This window comes from Octodon degus, unplaced genomic scaffold, assembly GCF_000260255.1.
Source record: "Octodon degus isolate 3935 unplaced genomic scaffold, OctDeg1.0 scaffold00110, whole genome shotgun sequence".
NCBI classification, from domain to species: domain Eukaryota; kingdom Metazoa; phylum Chordata; class Mammalia; order Rodentia; family Octodontidae; genus Octodon; species Octodon degus.
In genome coordinates this window covers 403,931-421,786 of record NW_004524686.1, presented here as the reverse complement: position 1 = coordinate 421,786, position 17,856 = coordinate 403,931, and the positions used below count along the sequence as shown (strand labels likewise).

The window sequence follows — 17,856 nt, the reverse complement described above, 5'->3', positions numbered from 1 at the left end:
CCAGATGTATTCAGAGTAATTGGTTTTAGGTCTGTGTGGCCATCTAGTTGGGGTAAAAACTACAGATCTAGTAGAAGAACATGCCACTGAGAGTCATATAATCATAAAGAGATTTGAAATCTTCACAAGAGGTCACTAGGAACTTTAAGATGTCACTCACCACTGTCACTCTTCATTTCACAACACTGTGATTTGTTCTTCAATTTCTGACCACTTGACCTCTTCAGGATCTCTCATTTTTGCTTTTGAATAACAGATAAGATAAATACAATATTTCCATTTCAAGTCTCTTAGACCCTTATTTTCTGTATGGTTCTATTTGGGGGAAGATATATTTCTTTATACCTTTTTGGAGTTCAAACTTACATAATTTATAACTTAAAACCAGAATCATATCTCAGTCTACCAATATGTGTAAAACTGAAGTTAAACATGTTTCAGTTTTAGAAAAAAAATTAAAAGTACTGCTCTTAAAGCAACCTGACTCAGGAACTGAATTAGCTTTACAGAAAACCTGCCAAAGGGGTGCAGTAACTTAGCTAACATTGATGTGCCAGTTGGAGCAGAATATATTTATTGGGGGAAAGAAAGCTCCTGTCCAAAAGAGAGACAGGAGGGTTCCCTGAATGGGTAGTCCCCAGGAAACTGTCTCTTTCAGGGACTTTTATAGAGTAAAGCTATGTGGGTCTAAGGTGGAGAACATGGGAACTTGCTTAGGTAGGCATGAGGTGGGACAAAACTATGGTCAACCAGTGAGATTATAAGCAGCATCATTCAGGTAAAATTGATTAAGGCCTGGACAAAATAGGGAAGTGAGTCATGTAGCAAGTGGGCATGAATTCAGAGCAGGACTTTGTCCAGTAGCTAGCTGGTAGTAGTTGGATTAATGATTCTTCCTGGCTTCCTCAGGGTGATGATCAATCCCGGATACTAATCTTTAAGGAGGTAAGCATTTGTTCGATCTTCGGTCTTTAGGTCTGGCCCCACAGTGGGAGCATCCGTCTCTCTCACAGTTGTAAGGTATCTTGTCTTTGTTACCTCCTTCCGTGGCCTGGCCTTGTCTGTCTATAAAATTTCTATTCAATTCAGCTGCCTGAAACAGTATGATATATGGTAGTACAGGTCACACTGTAAGCTTTAGAGAAAGGTTGTTTAGCAAAAGCTCTTGCATGGGTTCATACCTGATCTGAACCCTCAAAAATATGCAGAAAGCAGCCAAGCAAAGGCCTAAGGGAAATGCCTCCCAGGCAGAGGAAGCTGTGCATGTACCACAACTCTCAGTTTCTTGTTATTTGTCCATTACTGTACCCTTTTATCTGTAGCTCTCTGTAAGCCAGTCCTGATCTTGATCCCATTAAGCAGATAATCAACTAAAACTAAGCCCTACATTATTCCCAAATAAACTGAGAAGTTAGCTATTCATAGTTCATCTCATACATTTCTTTCTCTAATACTGAGGCTTGAGCTCAGGACCTGTGCACTGCATTACACCCCCAGTCTTTTTTTATTGTACATGTTGAGGCAGGGTCTTGCTAAGTCACTAAGTTTTCCAGGCTGGACTCAGTCTTACAATCCTCCTGCCTCTGCTTCACAGATTACTGGCCATACATGCTTTTATACAAAGACTTCGTGTTAATTACTGTATTATTTAATTATCATTCAATAAATATTTCTTTAGACTATCATTTGTGTACTGTTGTTCTTGGCAATGGAGATAGGCTGAATGTAACGCATAAAATGATTTCTTTTCTAAGAAACTGACAACATAGAGGAAAAAGAAAATTAAACTTGAAATTTATTAGATACAGGAAATTTTTATTTAGCTTGTTTTTATCAATCAGTCATTGGTGGGTTATGATTTATTCTCAGATTATAATGTCATAGAATAATTTTTAATGACTTGGTAGGCCTCAGATACTTCATTTTACTGCCATTTCCAGATCTACCAGTCTGATGACTTCTCAAAACAAGGAAGTGAAATATCTGAGGCATGACTTGTGCTTTATGAAGTCATGCTGACTTGGAGTGATCAGGCTTCCCTTTTTTCCAACTCATCTTATTTAAATTTTTAAAAAATTATTTTTATCTTCTGTAGACTAGGGATTAAACCCAAGGCCTTGTGTGTGCTACTAAGCTACCTTCTAGGACTGCAAAACTTGAGTAATCCTAAATGTCTTTATCACTGTTTAGTCCCCACCCGCATTTTTTTTTCTTTTTTTATGTATTTGGTACAGGTCTCACTACACAGCTTAGACTCAGAGTGGTACTCCTGTTTTAACCTCCCCAGGGCTGGGATTACAGGTGTGCACCACCACACCTGGTTTTGCATTTCATTTTTTAAATAATTTTACAACTTCTTAGAATGCCTCTGAGGATGTTAACTATATTTATTTTAGCACTTTATTTGGTGCCCTATGCTGTGTTTGTTAAGGCTTTAGGTCTGATGTTTGAGTTTAGTATTGCTATTTTTGTCATCTTGATTGGTTGGCACTTCAGAATTATTTGACCATATGATAGAAAGGATACTACTTTTAATACCATTGGTGACTGGAGATTGTAAGAATTCTTGATTATGTGGCTGGCAGCTAAAGTTTGGACTCAATCAGCTCATGTGGTTGTGTGTAGATTTTACATATGAGTATGGCTTTTTAAAGAGTACATAGGTCTCATTTGCCTATGAAAAGTCCCTAACTTTCTTGACCCAAAGTCTATTTTGAGTGTTATGTAAAACCCTCTAAGGGTATAGTCTAGGATCTCAAAGGGATCAGCCCTCAGGTAGTATGAGAACCAGCTTTGTCTTTACCACTTGTCTGGCCTCTGCTCGAGGCTTACTCCTTCAAGGCAATGCTGCTGCTGCTTTTTCCCTGCCATAATTTTGAGAAACAAATAGCAATGAGATAGTTTCAAACCAAATTGGTAGGACAATTTCAGTAATTAACACATTGCATACATTCTTCCTAGTGGTTAATTGCTGTACAAGATGTGGACATGATATCCTACTTACAAACACCAGTAGAACAAACCCCTCTATTCATTAAGAGAATGTAACTATATATTTATCCTAACCACTTTGAATACACAGATACAAAATGGACATTCATCTGTATCCCCTTTTTTTGTTTAGTTCTGTTATTTAAATATTATAGGCGTGTTAACTCAGTAAAATATTCTAAAAGAGTCCAGTAGTCCATAATATTACTGGGTCTCCTGCTTGACTGGCAGTGTCAGAAATTGTTGACCTGAGTCCCCTACAGCTCAGCATAACACCATGGCTTTACTTCCTATACTTCGTTTTTATACTTTTCTGCTGGATGGTTAAGACCAAGATAAAGCAGGACCTATGCAACAAGAGTTGTATCTTTTGGGTCTGATAAGGTCAGTGACTCCTCTCAGGATTTATCCTGAGATCCTTCACCTCAGATTGTAGATCCTTTGTCAGTGTCAGCCATGTGGATGAGTCATGGCCATTGCTTGGCCAATGTGCTTTCTGTGAAAGCCTGAGAGAATGTTTTCTCTCCATGTGACTCTCCTTAGGCACACTCTACATCATCGATCACTTTTCTCTTGGTCCCATAATCTCCTTGATCAGAAAATTTGGGACACTACTGAGTTACATGATGTTACAGTACAAGTTCTCATACGTCCTGAGTCTTAATTGACCTTGGAAGGCTAAGGCCAAAATGTTGACTTTCCTTGTGGTCATCCTTTTTCTCTAATTTTGGTCTGCAAATCTAGGTTGTTAACCCTTCAGGAGAGAAGCTTATTGTTATTACCATTCAATCTAGGCTATTAAGCTTAACCTCACTATTTGTATGAATATCGAACATCTTAGGCATAACATAGAACAAGTATTTTTCATCAAATATTGATATGTTGAAATTTAAGTCCCTACAGAATATGATGAAAAAACATTTAAAAATTAGAATATATTTTAAAAATAGACATAAAGAATTATATATTTCTTATGTTTACACATAAGTCCAAAAATCTAACCATATATAACCTTGTAGCAGGACAACCCCACAACATTCCTTTTCCTGTCTCCTGTCTTCATTCACCACCCCCTTCTTTTTGAAGAATCATCTACCTGAGAGACAGCACAGCAGTAACTGGCATGTCATGACAAACAGCCCATATTCAGAAGACCAGAATGACAGGCATTACAAGCATGAACCTACTATTACAAATTGCCATCTTCAGTGCAGTTGCTTAGTTCACAGGTGTCAGTATATATAGATAGTCAGGGTGAGAATCTTTCCAATTAACTTCTAGATTCAAAAATCTTCTGGAGATTCTCAGGATCATTGCCTTACCCATCTTCTACATATAACTGTATGGCTGGTCACTGTCATGTTTCCTAGCTCTTCTCCTTTCCCTCTCTTATTAGTTAGTCCTCAGGTTCTTGCTTTCCTTTTACTTGTATTATACCTTTCTATTTGTATTTCTTCTTTTGAGTTCTTGTACTAAAAAATATGGAACGCTTCACAAATTTGCATGTCATCCTTGCACAGGAGCTATGTTAATCTTCTCTGTATCATTCCAATTTTAGTGTATGTGCTGCTGAAGTGAGCACTTCTGTTGCTTTGGACTGTGAAGCTTTTGCAGAATTCTGCTAAGAAAATTTTTATTTTCAAAGTTCCTTTTTTTTTCATGGCTTAGATTTATGGATCATTTAGTTCTGTTATGTTTCATCAATGTATTCCAGTAAGCTTTTTCTAATTTCCTAAAACTTATTTAATTCTATTTAATTTATTCTGCTGAAATTTGTATAGGATATAGGAAGAGAGATAAATACATGTGGTCAGACGGTCAAGTTTAGCAGGAAGCCACCCACACCTTTCTGTGGTGAGCAAACATTAGAGAACAGCACTGGGGATCTCAGCTAGTGTGCAGTTCCTAGAAGACAGATAATTTTCTCTTTTTAAGGTATGATATGACCATATCCATTCTCTGTATCTCCCAGATTGTCTGCTGCCTTTCAAGGATTATTGACAATCTCTTACTGACTTGGACAATCCCTAATCTTAATGCTCTGGAAAGTATTTCACCTGAACAATGAAAATAACTCCAGGATCTTATCATTCCCTATCAAATAGGACTTAGTTCCTTCTTAAATGTGCTTTTTCATTTTTTAATTTTTTTATATTTATATTTACTTTTATTTTATCATTTGTCATTATTTCTTTTTCCTAAAAAAACATAGCAGAAAAGTTCTCATTTTTTTTTTACTTTTAGTTTTCTTTTTTCAAAATTTTATTGATAAACAGCAATGAGACAGTTTCTAATCAAATCAGAAGTACAGTTTCAATAAATAACACACTGCATATATTCTTCTTAGTGGTTAATTGCTGTACAAGATGCGGACTTGAGATCCTATTTACAAACACCATTAGAACAAATCATTCTATTCGAATGCAACTATATATCTATCCTAACCACTTTGAATACACAGATACAAAATGGACATTCATCTGTATACCCTATTTTTTCTAAGTTCTGTTACTGAATATTACAGGTGTGCAAACTCAGCAAAATATTCTAAAAGAGTCCAGTGGACCATAATAGCATTGGGTCTTCTGTTTAACTGGCAATGTCAGAAATTATTGACCTGAGTCCCCCACAGCTCAACATAAGAGCATGGCTTTATCCTGAGGGGATTTCACTGATCTTCTCAGACCAAAAAGCTACAACTCTTATTGCATAGGTCCTGCTTTACCTTGGTCTTAACCATCCAGTAGAAAAGTATGAAGATGAAATATAGGAAGTAATGCTTTTTTATTTTTGAAGCACTGGACCTTTTTATGGAAGATTTTTTTCTTGATAGAAAAGGGAAAACACCTGGAAACAACACAGATGTCCATCAGCTGAGGAATGGATAAAGTAGATGTGGTATTTTTACACAGTGGAGTATGATTTGCTGTAAAACAAGATAAATTTGAGATTTTCATTGGTAAATGGATGCAACTGGAGGCCATAATCTTCAGTGAAATAAATCAGACGTGCATGTGCAAACATCATATTGTCTCCTTAGTGTGAGAACCTGAAAGAGAAAATGGAATCTGAAGGGTACAATAGATACTGGAAAAAAGGAATGAACTTATTCAAAAAGAGAGTTACTGAGTTGAGGAGAAGGACAGGAGATGGAGTAGGGAAAAAGATATGTGTGTATAAACAAGATGGTTTGGACAATTGTACTGTGGATTTCTGCTGGTCTATGGAAAGGAGCATAATAATGATTAATTTGTTTTGTTTCCTTTCTTCAATTATTTCTCTTTTTAATTTCTTATATATTTCTTTCTTTTTTTCTTCTTCCAATTTTCATGCATACTATTTTGTACACTTTTTATAAAATAAAAAAAGAAAAACATTATACACAAGTTGTGTAGTTGTATTTCTTTTGCCCTGTTAATCACTGTATCACTATCAGTAATACAGTATCAGTATCAGCAGTATCAGACCTGCACATACAAGTCTGATTTATTTCACTGACGATTATGGCCTCTAGTTGCATCCATTTACCAATGAAAATCTCAAATTTATCTTGTTTTACAGCAAATCATACTCCACTGTGTAAACCCTTTATTGATCATCTCCAAAACTTCAGTTGTTCTAAGGTCTGTGGTGACTTAAAACTTTGGCATTCTTTGCATTTTTACAGAAGGCTGGCTAGGATTCTTAATTCTTTTTTTTTTGTATTCTTCTATTACTAATCTTTATATCTATCCTTTCAAAATCTGAGCTTTTGAAATTGCTACATATACAATGTTGGTAACTCAAGAAGTTCAATATAAAAGGTCAGGAAGTACATATTGAATCATTAGTGATGAAACAGGCAGTATGAGCGCAAATTCTGAAGAATCTCCTGGTCAAGCTCATAGATGTACTTGTTCCTCCTGCCGATATGGCAGATTTCAATGGTCAACTTGCTGGCCATGATGCTGCAGCTCTTCTCTGTGAAGACAGCCCTGACCTTCTAACCCAGTAAAGCTTTCTGCTGACTTCTATCATGCATATGATGTTTTACAGAATATAAAGGTCTTTCTGACATGTTACGACACTTAAGTTTCCTTCCCTAATCATAACAACTATTTGAAAGGGTTCAAGGAGATAGAAATCATAGAAGATTGACTATGTTTCTAGGTACAGCGGAAAGAGCCAGGAGAGAAGAGGTGGATCATTAGGTGGAAACACATAGCAAATACCCTTTTATTATTCCATTTATATGAAGTATCAAGAATAAATAAATCCATGAAGATATAACACAGAATGGTGACTTCTAGAGACTTGGTAGGGAGAAGAAAGGAGAGGAACTTCTTAATAGGTCCAAGGTTTCTTCTTGGGGTGATGAAAATATTTTGGAACTTGATAGACTATGCAAATGGAGACCAAATTGTTCACTTATATAAGTGAATATCACCTCAATAAAAATATATAGAACATAAGCCCATTTTCTTCAAAAACTTTTACACCCACTTCTACTTAGTTTAGCTGTATAGTAACTTGAGAGTTCTTCAAGACAACACACTACTACTGAAGTCACATGACATTCAGGCAATCTGTGTACAAACCCTGAAACTGTTTCCTGCAGGGAGAGGTCAAGTCTTACAGCTGGCTGATGTGATGGATACAGCAGCACCTAGCAAGCTCGTCTTCAGTCAGGCTTAAATACACACAGACGACAAAAGGTTGTACATGTTAAGTGTACCTCTGCCTGGTAAAAGTTAATCATACCAATGTGAGGTGAATAAATTTTAAAAGGAAATTAGAAAAACAAATGCTCTATTGATTTCTTGATCCTTTCACCATGATCTACAAGAAATTATATAAATGTTATTTTAAATAAATACACAGATTAAAACTTGTCTATTAAGCACAACCCACCAATGGAGATAATCGACACTTTTTATAATTGCAGAAGTACACATTTGAATAACACAAGCCTTCCATATTTAAAGGCGGCTGAATAGATCTTGAAAAACCAATAGACCTCACATCAACATGATAAAATTCCCTCAAAGCCTAAAAACTGACAATGATTTTGAATAAGCCTGTTTCATTTATTTGATACAGAGTGTTGCTATGCAGTTCAGACTCCTAGTGATCCTCCTTTCTCAGCCTCTCCGGCATGGGGGTAATAGGCATGTGCTCTGGTTTTAAGGCAGCACGTTGCACCTGGGGTTCCAGGGCTAGCATGGCATGTGGTACTAGGGATCAAATTCAGTTTCTTGCACCTTCCAGGCAGGCAATTAGACCAATGAGCTATCTCCTCAGCCCTGAATAAGTCTGGTTTTAAAAAGTATATGGGCATAGATTTATATATAAAAGCATAGAATATTATATAGCAAAATGTTAGCATTTTTTTTTTTTTGGTACATAATTGTAGCGAGTTTACTTTTATAATTATTTGTAACTCTTTGCTTTTTAAATTATACTTTCTTTTTTTTTGCAGTACCAGGGATTGAACTTGGGACCTTGCATTTGCCAGGCAGGCACTTATGCCACTGTGCCACTGATCTATATCCCCGGCCTTTTTTTAAAATTTTATTTATTTATTTGTGTGTGTGGGGGGGCAGCTCAGCCCACAAGGGGGCGGGGCTGGCTGGCATGTGGTGCTGGGGGATTGAACCGCGGTCCCTGTGCTTTGCTAAGCTTGTTCTAAGTAGGTACTTTAGACCACTGAGCCATCTCACCAGCCCCTATCCCTGGCCTTTTAATTGTACTTTTAAACGTTCAACAATAAACATATATGGCATAAATGAAAAATTCAGTTTTTAAAATTTTCTACCCTTCTACATTTAACCTTCTCTTCTTCCTATTCATTCTCTGGCACAATCCTTGCTCCTGGCTCCTAGACATTATTGCAAAGTATCAAATAGGTCTTTCTAGCATCCTGTTGACATTCTGGATGATTGCTTTTATTCCCTTCTTCAATGACTTGTTCCCAAGCTGTGTCACCTCCGAGCATCTCTCTCACATATATATATGGCCTTGGGGAAAACAACAGCAGTGTAAGGCCTCTAGGAAAGCCCTTTGTGGTTCTCCTTTTGTTGACATACCCTCAGTCAATTGTCTCTTTTCTTTGGTACCTTACAAAAGCCAGACTGTGGAGACTTCTGCATCTTCCTGATCCAATAGACCAAATTAAACTGATATCTTCATGTAAACATTCAGCTCAGGCGTGCTGCTCCCCCTTGAAAAGAATGTATTTGTACTTATGAATTCTTGTTAAATTTAACATTCCCCAATCTCTAAAGGCATACATTTTGGACACATTTAGAAAGCAAGACGTTATGAATTAAGAAAAGTTGTCCAAAGTCACATCATTGAAAAGTCATACAATCCAGACTCTACTTCTAGTGTTCATTCCTCTCAACACAACACCATGGATATGAAATGTGATTCAAAAGAGATCTCCATGCAAATTGTTGGCTTGCTTACATATGTAAGGAAACACAAGGCATGTGTCACTTAGTTCTATTTAAACGTTCAAGTTCCTCCTTTCAAAGAATTTTCTGGATGACAGCTAACAGTCAGGTTGGATGATTCACAGACTGTTTATAGAGTTTTAAAAGAAAGATGTTGGGGATTTTCATAGAAATTTCTACTTTCCTGAAAGCCTCATATTACCCAATCTTTCTCTTTCTGTTCTTATATACACACATGTTCTTCTTTTCCTGTTGTCTACATAGGCACAGGATATATTGACAGCAAGTTCAAGAGGATAACTGAGTGGAAAATTCACAGTGATATTAGTCAGGAATAGGTTAGCAAAGTGGAAACTAGTGGAACAATTTCTTTACTGTTGTATTCAGAGAAAACTATCAAAAGAAATCGATGTTAGTTTATCATAAACTACTAAAATCAATGCTTCTCTGAGAGTAGTGATGCAAATTCATTTATTTATTGTCTTTACTATGCCAGTATTATTTATTAACTTTCTTTTAATAAGCTTCTTAAGATCGTAAGTGAGAACTTTTGATATTAGGTATGCATCCTTCCTCAAAAATTATAGATACTGGGGCCAGTGAGATAGCCCAGTGGAATAAAGCACCTTCTTAGGCAAGCTTAGGCAAGTGCAGGGACTGCAGTTTAATCCCCAGGACCACTTGCTGCTCCGGATCTGCCCCCAGGGTGGGCTGAGCTACCCAGAGTCTGGGCATAGTGGTGTATGCCTTTAATCCCAGGGCTGGGGAGGCTGAAAGCAGGAGGATCATCACAAGTCTGAGCTGCATAGTGAGACCCTGCAACAACCAAGTACATTTAAAAAGATTATAGATACTAATGGAAACTTCATGTTAAAACAAAACAAAATAGTCACAGATCCAAAATATGTAATCAAGTATTTATAACATTTCCATAGTAAAGTGAACCAATCCCTCCAGAGAAGGGGTTAATACAATACAGGAAACAACTAATGCCAAAAGCAACTATAGACAAGTCAGAGCTGTTTTGGAATACTGTGTAAGACTAAATATTCACTGAATTCTACTTAGCCTTTTCTTCTATTCAGTATTCAGATACAATTGGCAAGAGTAGTAGAACTGAATGTATTTTATGGCTGAAGTTAGAACATACACAGAAAAACAAAACATGGAGGTCATATTACTGAAAAGCAGTTTTGGGAAATGTTAACTCTTATGGACTATATTGTTAATGTGATCCTAAGAGGCATTCAAGTGGAATTCCCCCAATTTTGTCTTAGAATGTGAAATACCTTTATTAAAAACCTCAATGAAATAAAATCATGATTTCTTTTGGCAAAAAATGCATGATCATATCAGGTTTATTTTTTTTTTCAGACTAAAAAATCTTCTTTAATCAAAGCTTTAACATTAAACAGATTTCTTAAATAAAATGGAAACACAAATCCATAAATTACCATGAAGTACACATAATACCTAGCAGGAAAACACAAAACAGGAAGCTTACACAATCCCCTAAAAGCCACGGTCTGCTTCTCAGATGCTTCTTCCACCTGTGAGGCATGTTCTGCTGGAAACGGCACTCCGTGGCTCCTAGGCTCGGACTCAGCTGATCTGCAGCCAAGGGACTCACATGGCAGGGCTGTGGTGGTGTCGGCCCCACTCCGGAGGCAAAGCAGTCAGTAGCACTTTCAAACAGTGTATTGCATATCCTTTAAATAGTAAAGTGAGAAAGGAGAAGGCAACATAATCATATTATCAGAAAGATGTAAGGCAAGAAGGACAGTTGTGCATAGCTTGAGGCCAAAAGGCATCTTGTCAGCTTCATTTGGTTGGCTTCTAGGGTAGTGGCCGTCGGAACAGCAAGATAGGAACTTCTTGTTCATGGATCATGTAACAGACCCATCCCTGACTCTACTGAACACCAAGGTTCCTCCATTCAAAGTCAGACATCAAGTGGGCTTTAGGACCCAGCTTAACTATATCCTTGGACAACATGACATGCCTGTATTCAAACTCTTCATCATTGTATTTGTCCAAATAATGAATTTGTTTACGCTACATGTTTGCTCGGCCTTCAGGCCTTTAGTCCCAGAGAGCTAGCCTCCAAACAACTCCAGGATTATTAAATATCCTTCTATCTTCTATTTTTCATGATGAAATTTCCTCCTTTCTCCTTAGAAGTAGAAGGAATGTAGGAGTGGAAAGAACACTGTAATTAAGATTATCTTTAGAAAAGGGACAGCAATGAATAGGATCACATTCTTGAGCTATGACTAGACACTACTATTTGTTCAAAAGAAACGAACTGTTTCATATATGAGAACTTTTAATGTATTATAATCTTTAATGCTCAGGAACTAAGTAGGCCCCTTTTCACTTTTAAGGTAAGAATTACCTTAATCTGTCCTGTACTGAATTAACACTGACATTCATAAACAAGACTAACAGTAGGTTTCAGGGTAATAAGCAACTAGCTCAATGAATAAGAAAGTAGAAACTGTTTTTCCCTGTGGGGTATTGCTTATCTGTAGAAATTACAGAGTGAAATGTGCATTGTTCTTTCTAGGAAGGAAGGAACATTTGAAACATAATATGTTGGGTTAATTCTCATAACTGAGAACAAGATGATCCTCCTGCTTTTACTGATGAATAGAATAATCCTCAGAGAGGATAAACAATTAGTAGAAAGAGGATAAAACTCATCTTGACTCAAGTTGTAGACTTTTTAAAAAAATGTATTTAGTATAGGGTCTCACGACACAGATTGAATTTGTAGTGATCCTCCTGTTTTCAGCCTCGCAAGTGCTGAGATTGTAGGCATGCGCCACCAGGCCCGGTCTCAGTTGCTATCACTGTCTCAGTGCACCTCAGAGGTGGGGCCCGGCATAGCATGCCAGGGATTGAACCCCAGTCCCTGTACCTACCTAAGCAGGTGCTTTAATCCGCTGAGCTATCTGGCCAGTGCTCAAATTGTAGATTTTTTTTTTCTACCTCATATTGCTCTTTTCTCCCTTTCTAAGTTTTGTTTCCTTTTACCCAGCTCTTTCCATCTCCAGTTCTGATGTGGAGCAGTGCGCATAAATGTATTCAGATACGCATTTAGCGTGACAGGGTGATTTTAGCATTCTCTTTGGAGTATACCAGCAGATGAGGAAGGAAAGGTGCTTTTGATCCAGCTTTCCTCCTATTGCACGTATTTTCCTCTCTCTGTGACTTGGAGGAATTCTGTAGCACACTTTAAGGACTGCAGTCTGTTCTTGGCTTCCTTCATCTTCTTCTCTTTTACTTCTCCATTCTTTATTCTGTCATTAGAGAAGAGCTAGAGGGAATTTCCTTGCAATATGCTTTTTAAAAAGTTTGCCCTATTTTTAAAATTTAAATTTTGCCCTATTTTAAAATATAAAGATATACTGTAAACCTCCCCATTAATCATTTGTAGGTTTACAATTTATATTACTGACTGTATTCACACTGTTGTGTAACATATCTCGGGAAATTTTTCATCTTGCAAAACCAAAGCTCTTTACATTTCAAACAACTTCCTATTTAACTTTCCCTCTACTCTCTGGAAACCACCATTCTACTTTCAGTTTCCATGATTTTCACTACTCTCGATATTTCAGATGAGTAGAGCTTATTTCCCTTGGCATAATGTCTTTGGAGCTCATTCATGTGACAGCACATGACAGATTTCCTTTGGTGTGCGTGGGGATGTACGAGGGATCGAATGTGGGTCCTTTGCACTGAGCTACATCTTCAGAGGCCCCAGAACACCCCCCTCTTTTAATTTTTTAAAGACAGAACAAATTAGAATTGAAACAGAAAAAATTACAAGTAATACAGAATTTCACTTAACAAAGTAATATGAACTTCACAGTGTTTGTTGTACTGCACAGTGTTGTCGTCCAACCGGTTATGCATATTACCAGATAAATGCATGTAAAATTGGAAGAAGAAAGAAAAAAAGAAGGAAATATATAAGAAATTAAGAAGAGAAAAAGTACAACTGTATTGTGTCTTTCTGCTGGTCTATGGAAAAGAGCAGACCATATTTAATTTGTTTCGTCTTCTTTTTCCATATCCCCCTTTTCATGAGGGACTTTTTGCTAAGTCACTAAGCTGCCTGTGCTGGGCTCAAACTTCAAACTTGTGATCTTTCTGCTTCAGCCTCCCAGAGTACTGAGATTGTGGGCACACATCAACATGTCCAGCAATTTCTTTTTCTTTCTTTTTTTTAAAGAGTAGGATTTCATTGCATTATATGTATATGCTACATTTCTTTTTAGTCATTTATTTATCAATGGGCATTCGAGATGCTTCACCATCTTTGTTATTGTAAATAATGCAACAATAAATATAAATGTATATATATAAACTTTAAGATTTATATATATCATATAAAATATAATTTTTAAAAACTATTTAATATGAGGTATACAGGGTTTCACTATACAGATCTGACTTATAGTGATTCTCCTGTTTTCAGCCTCCTAAGCACTGGGATTACAGGCATGTACCACCATGCCCAGTCCCACTTGCCCTCTCAGCTGCCCCCCGGGGTCGGACTGGCACAGCTGGGGATTGGAGCCCTGTCCCTGTCCTTTGCCTGAGCAAGTGCTTTAGTCTGCTGAATTAATTGGCCAGCCCCATATTTTTCTGATATGTACTCTCACATATACGCAGAAGTGTGATGCTGAATTATATAGTAATTCAACTTTTAATCTTTTAAGGAATATCTATAATTTTTTTTGTATTACAGTTATGCTATTTTCACATTTCCACAGATAGTACCCAAGATTTTGTTTTCTGCACATCCTCACCAGTATTTGATTTTCTGTTTTTTTTCTTTATAGTGGTCATCCTAACGGATGTGAGATGATATTTTGTAGTTTTGATTTGCATTTTCCTAATGATTTTTGTGTCCTTTTAAAAACAAACTCAGAGGTATATTTTGCATCTTACATCTAGGACTAAGTGCATTGCATGCAGAAGCTCATTACTTTTGTAGTCATCCTATGGCCTACGCGATGGTAGTTTTATTTTGCACCAAAAAAAGGAGCAGAGTAAAGTTATTTTTCCAAGAACTGAGAGCTTTCAAGTGATAAAGCTGGCATTCAAAACTACATCTAACACCAACACTCTTTTATCAGTGAGCTATTCTTTCTCTGCCTTTTGCTTTGCCCATTTAATTTTCTAAGGGATTTTGGTGTTTAAGACACTGTCTTACAGAAAGAAAAGGGGAAATTTTTGGTTTTATGCTGAGCATATTGCTAAATGCTTTTGAACATGTATGTGTGCATATGTTTTGGAGGGAAGTGAAAAAAGGAAGTTTTTTTTTTTATTTTTCATAAACATATATTCTGTTGTATCTGTTTGGTTACCATTCTAAGTGAAAGAGTATGATAGGAGCAAAAGTAAACTTGGGTTTATTACCATAATGTCTTTGCAAACTGGAAGGTTTACTTTAACTGGAAATTATGTCCCAAGAAAGAAGCAGGTATTTTAGATTGAGAAATTCCACTTTCATTTAAGGTGTTGCTTCTATCAGTGTAGAACCAGAATGCCACTAGGAAAAGGGAACATGGGCAGTAAAGTAGACAAGTGGAGATATAGCAAGGGACAGGGGAGACAATACAAATAGTGACCAAAATGCAGCTCAGGGACTCTCGGGTCCGATTCTCTCTTCCCCTGGCTCCTTCTCCTCCAGTTCAAGAGGCATACAGCTTCTCCTGTGCTCATGTTTCTCAACTCCATAGCACAGCCACAACTTTTCATTTAGTGAAAAAAAAAAATGGGTTGAGATTTACAAATTTAGTTCTGCTGTGCAATGGCAGCATCTGAACTACTTGTGACATTTTAGGATGACCTTAAGTCTAAGAAGTTTTGATTGTGTGAGCACATGATTCAACTGTTTACGGGAACCCCGAGCCCTAGCATTTTGAGCCAAATCTTCACTTCAAAACATCAAGTGAATGTGAAGATAAACTTATTTTAATTTATTTATTTATTTTTCCTTTCACTGATCTTTTATTTTGCTCTGTATTTGTACTTTAAATTTCTTTTTTCCTCTTTCCTAGTTTTTTTTTTTAGATGTAGACAGAGTGAATTTTAGAGAAATATTTGTGAAATGAATACATATCAGGAGATTAATAATAAATTGCACATTGTCAATAAATTATTTATAAACTTAAATGAATGTAACAATAAAAATTGTCCAAAATAAAAATGAAGTGCAAAGAATTTACAGATAAGTCATATAGCAGTTCACTCTGTGCCAAGATCAAGAAACTTATATTCATATAATTAAAATTCTCAAAGTAGGAAGTGGTAGGCAACAAATATTTAAAGATTTAAAATTTCTGAATTTAGTTGAAATTATAGCACCATATTTCCAAGAAAAATGAACCTTTTTCACAAGAAGTTTGAATAAAATCAAAGCCAGATACCCAAAAATGAAATTGACCAAAAATAATTGCAAAGAAAAAAACATTAACACATACACATAAAAATATTAGCTATGAAGAATAAAATTAAATAGCATCTTATTCCACATTTTTAAAAAAAGCAAGTAAAAATAAAAAAATAAAAATAAAAAAATAAAAAAAAGCAAGTGTGTAAGAAACCAGACTAATTAATCCAAAGGAATGAAAGCAAAAAAAAAAAAAAAAAAGAAAAAGATCTGTCCTCAATAAATTTTATACTTAGCAAACATACTTTTGAAAACTAAAAGTAAAATATTATCCAGTCACACAAACTTGAAATATTCTAATACCTCCAGAGATAGCATACAGAAGATAACAAAGAGCATAATCCAGAAGGCAAGAGAAGTTGCTGTATGCTCCTAGATAAAGAACAAAGAGCTCTCAAAATGCTAGTTATGCAGAAAAATGTAAAACATATTAGATTAACCCATTTAAAAGGTAATTGAAGACTTTTACAAAACAGCATCAATCTTATCTTGGATTATATACATATTTTTTCATATATATATATGTTTGTGTGTATGTGTGTAAAAGACAAGGAAGAAGTAATAGAAAGTCAATGGAAAATGGAAATATAGGGCCGGGGAGATGATGGCTCATTGGAATAAGCACTTGCCTGGCAAGCACAAGAGCCTGAGTTCAATCCCCGGTTCCACCAAAAAAAAAAAAAAAGAAAGAAAGAAAGAAAATGGAAATATATTTTTTAAAGTTTGTAATACTAGGAGAAAATATACCTTTTCTTATAAGTGGATTGTAAGTCAAAGATACAGTATAAATCATAAAACAAAAATTAAGATTAAACAATATTCAGAAAATTAATTAAATATTAATTAAAAATTAAATATTTCAAAACAATTCAACTGAGTAAAAGTTTTCATGATAGTAAAGAATTACTAAGAATAAAACAACATAAAGACTGGAATGGTAAATATATGACCAGCACTTCTAACAGTCTGGGGATAGGATATCGCACAAAGTTCTAGTATGTCGTGGACATGGACAGTGTCCATGATGCTCACTGGTGGCCAGATGTCACCTGTGGGACTGAGCCTCTGGTATTTCCTTGATATCCACCCTGTAGACCCGGACAGAGTCATGCCCTGCAGGGTACAGGTTAAACTTATTTTATACATGCATTACAACTAAAGACCACATCAACTTTTACTCCACAATACATGAAAAAATATCTGAAAAAAAAATCTGCTGCTGCAATTTTTCAAATTTATAGAATCAATAATAAACAAAAACATCTCTATCTGGGTATGTTGGTGTGTGCCTGAAATTCCAGCACTTGGGAGACTAAGGCAAAAGGATCGCCGTGGGTTCAAGGCCAGCGTAAGTATATATCAAGACAATTTCTCAAGCAAAACAAAACAAGAAATCTCAATCAACCAACCAATCAACAACAGCAAAACTCAGCTAGTTAAAAGAGTACAAATACCTTAATGAACATATAAAAGAGGCAATGAAGATGGTTGTTGCTTTTTAACACTCACTTATTGTGTGCTGCTAATGATGCAAAAACAAATGGGCTAGATAGTATTTGTAGCCATATGTGGGACCACTCCAAGCTATGTCACTAAAGAAGTGAAGCACTGTAGGAGCTTGGTGATGTGTTTTAATCAGTGACATGTCCATGAGTCACAAAAGGTCATATTGTTTTAGCATGTCTAAATGATACAGATTTCCAGGTTTTGAATTGAAATGAAACTACTGAGTACACTAAAAATGTTGTTCATAGATGTTATATCTGGAATCATAGTCATGTACAAATTACTCCGTTATTATTCTATTTCATTGATGCATTTTATTTTTATTTTTTTGGTGGAACTGGGGATTGAACTCAGGACCCTGAGCTTGTTGGGCAAGTGCTTATTTTACAGAGCTAGCTCCCTGGACCCCCTTGATGCATTTTTTCTGTTCTCTTTATACTCATTCATTTTCCTTTT

The 17,856-nt window shown here is 36.1% G+C and overlaps 1 non-coding gene and 1 pseudogene across 1 annotated transcript; both read right to left on the bottom strand.

Moving 5' to 3' along the window:
* Window positions 1-4,466: 4,466 nt before the first annotated feature.
* LOC111812044 lies at window positions 4,467-4,573 on the bottom strand. Its single transcript, XR_002817644.1, has one exon. It is a non-coding gene; the product is annotated as a U6 spliceosomal RNA (small nuclear RNA).
* A 6,673-nt stretch (window positions 4,574-11,246) lies between these two features.
* LOC101574957 lies at window positions 11,247-11,486 on the bottom strand (annotated as a pseudogene).
* Between the last annotated feature and the right edge of the window lie 6,370 nt (window positions 11,487-17,856).